This window comes from Callorhinchus milii, unplaced genomic scaffold, assembly GCF_018977255.1.
Source record: "Callorhinchus milii isolate IMCB2004 unplaced genomic scaffold, IMCB_Cmil_1.0 Scaffold14, whole genome shotgun sequence".
Taxonomy (NCBI): Eukaryota; Metazoa; Chordata; class Chondrichthyes; order Chimaeriformes; family Callorhinchidae; genus Callorhinchus; species Callorhinchus milii.
The window spans coordinates 6,679,603-6,683,177 of record NW_024704755.1 but is presented as its reverse complement, the minus strand read 5'-3'; positions in this window follow the sequence as shown (position 1 = coordinate 6,683,177).

Below are 3,575 nucleotides of genomic sequence, written 5' to 3'. Positions count from 1 at the left end.
GGACGGACTCCACCGGAAACCCCGCCCCCCCCCAACGGCCTCGCGCCCGACAGCGCCCGCAGCCCGGACCGGGGTTCCCAATGTAAACACGTCACAAAACCCCCAGCCCACCCTGGTTTAAAAACGCGGACCCGATATATATATACATATATATTAAAAAAATAAAAGAAAGGGGCAGTTCACAAGCAAATGAATTCGTCTGTAAGGGTCGGCCTTCTTTTTTGGGGGGCGGAGGGGTCTTAAAAATGAAGAGGGGAGAAGCCCAACGCGCGGATGGTCACACGCGGAGGGTGAGCGCTGAGGATTCAGTCGTGGCAGTCGTTGATGACGTCACCGCCCCGCCGAGTCACGTGGCCCCGGGGGGGGGGGGAGGGGGCGACTGGTGAAGGTCGAAAAAAAAGAGAGGAGAGAAGAGGAGAGAGATAGAGAAGAGAGATAGAGAGCTTCTCAAGTCACAAACCCCTCATTTGCCGACCTGGGAGTCGATCCCATCGAGTCGTTTGTCTGTTTCCCCACCGGTCCTCTTTTTTTTGTGTAAAAAAAAATAAAAAATAAAATAATGTGAAAAATATATTTTTAAAAAAATTTCTTTTTTTTTAAAAAAAAATAGGACAAAACGGTGAAGTTATTTTCCGTCCGTGTGGCGCGAGGGAGAGGGAGAGGGGCCCCGAGCCCGGCTCCCGGCTCGGTCGGGCTCTCGAGTCGCCGCCGCCCTCCTGTCCGGACGGCGAGTTCCAAGCCCCCACCTCAGCGGGTTCTTCGGCGTCGCTGAGTCTTCAGGAGAGCGTTGCGTTACCCGAAGAGCCTTCGTTCGGTCACAACCCAAGCAAAGGCGATCCTCGCGGTGTCCTGCCAGACCGCGCCCCGGGTAGAATTGGTCCTTCGCTTCGTGACTCGTTTGCGGGACATCGCGGTGCGCAAGTTAGCTGCGGCACTCGTCAACAACAGAATTAAGTCACTGACCTTTACAGTAAATGAAGAGCTTCCTCCCGCCATGAAAGACGTCATACAAATGTAATCTTCTTGTTGTTTTGTCAGGGACAGGGGAATAGAGGATATGGGACAGAAGTTCAGGAGGACTGGAGGCTCATTTATAAACACTGCACAGAATAGTTTGGTCAAGTGATCCAGTTTTGAGCTGTGATGTTTATTGTAATTCTGTGGTCAATGGATTGTCTTTTATCAATGTTAACAAATTAAACTATTTGTTTTTTTTTGAAGTCCAATATGTGTTTATAAACTTAGATATTTACCAAATTCACAATGATTAGAATTTTAAGATGAACAAATGGAACTTATTCTGACCCCAGTACAAGATGTTCTAATCGGAAGAGTGTGTGAGGATGACGCTTGATGTGAGCTGGTAATTACCATTGGTGATTTCTCACACGCTAAGTTATTTCGGTATTGTAGCTCCAAAGGAAAATGTAGAGATAAAATCATTTTAAAATCATTTCTCACGAAAATCCAACTTGTTCAATTTCAGCCAGAAGGTTTGCTGTGGGGGTACAAAATTGTTTCTTCTTGGAAACTTCACCCTCAATGGTTTTACGCCCAATTTCACCAATTGTAGATTACGACAGCAGTTTTGTAATCAGCTGTAATATAATCTGAAGACATAGCAGCAACCTGGATTCACGTTGTCGGACGGCTTGTGTTGAGAACAACGTATGGTTCAGGGAGACGCAAGAAAGCAAACGGAAGGAATAAAGAAAACACCATGTTTCCCCAGTGGTTCACATTCACACCACTTTTGGAAATATTTTAATGCACAATGCAAAATAGAGACCTATGGTATTCAATCTTTAATATATTGTTGCACTAAAAAGCAGTTTGGTGATAATAGGTGATAATCTGTAAATATCTGACACAATTAGTGATCTGAACCAATTTAGTTATGAAAAAATAGTTGATACAGTAATGTGAAAACAAAATTACGTGGATGCATATAGTTATGAAAGAAAGTATTCCTTTTTATAAAAAAAATCCTAGGGACACCAAGCAGTTAACTTGAATAAGGAAGATGGATGATATTCAAAGGAATCTGTACACATTTAGTGGATGAGCAAATAATGGCATATTAATAATGGCACACTATAGTCTTAACAGCTTTGTGGCTATGTACTCAGCAGAAAATAAAAAAGGAATATATAGGATGAATTAGAAATCCTTACTCATTGTGTTTTTAATTATTAATTATGTTTTTTTAGACAACAATCAGACAGCATACAGCTATTACTAATTATCATTTTGCTCATGAACATTTTTGTCACCGAGTTCATAGGTGTATTTTTAGGCATGCAGTTTGAACATATCAAATAGACTATGAATAAGGACTTTTGATTCACCATGTATAAATGAAATAGATATCAAATGAAATAGATATCAAAGGTCAAAAAGAAAAAGAATTTGGGTGTGTCGGTTAGCTATTCAAAATCTCTAAGCACTGTGCAAAGTATCTCAAACCCATTTGATCTTAAGACAAAACAGGTAAATTATACCCTTCTACAAAATTACATATTTAGATTATTTATATGCTTGTTATGCATTCTACTTTTTCTCAAGTTTGGAGAAAAGGAACATTTATTTTTATTCTCTCAACATGCAGTGCCTGTTCCTAGTTTGGTTCAACAGCAGAAATAAGGCCTGGATAGGGGAATTTATGACAAGGCCAGAGAGAAAATTATCAAATGGCATATTCCAAGGTACTTATGATTATCAGCTCAAAATGTTATCAGAGATTTTCAGAATGGACAGGCTATCTGCCAACAGAGGCCACATTAACAGGTTAACTGATGTATCCACAAAATAGTTGCATTTTTAAATTTAAAACAAATTACAGGCAAATTTCTCTAGGGTCATGGTGCCAGTTTTGAAGTATGGATGCTTCTAAGGGTAAACATTTTAATCCAGTGCTATTTCTGGAAAATGGAGAAGTCTACATTTAATGCAGCTTTTTCTTCCTACCAAATAAAGCGCAAATCATGTCTAAACTTAAGAGGATATTGAAGAGCAAATCAAAATAATCCCAGAAATCCTTTGATCACAATGCAGGGCTGATACATCCTGTTACAGGCCTCCTTCAGTTAAAATTTTAGTTAGCCACAACAATTTTAAGTATTGGATTTATTCCGTACAAGCTTTTTTATACAAAAAATACAAATTTAAATTAAAAATATGAATTGCAATTTATTTTCTGTAAAACAAAATTTTAAAATTCTGTTTATATACTGGAGCTACCAATCAACACATTTCTATTCAGTTTGCGTGGGAGTCACAAAAGATTAACCTGTGCTGATTGAATACTCATGTCTTCAAACCCACTCATTTCATTAACACCAGAGTACAATAATGTTGTACAGTTCAATAAAATTAATCATCAAGAGTTATAATTATAATATTTGGGTCATTGCAGCATTTAGATGGTAGAGTACCTTCAGTGCTAGAATGCAATACATTTGCCTCTTCTCCTCTGGCTCTGACTGTATCAACCGACCTCTTGCTCAATCCTTGTACTTTGCATTTAATATTGCAGCTTTTATGCCAGGAGGTTGATCCAAAGCTTCACAGAATTT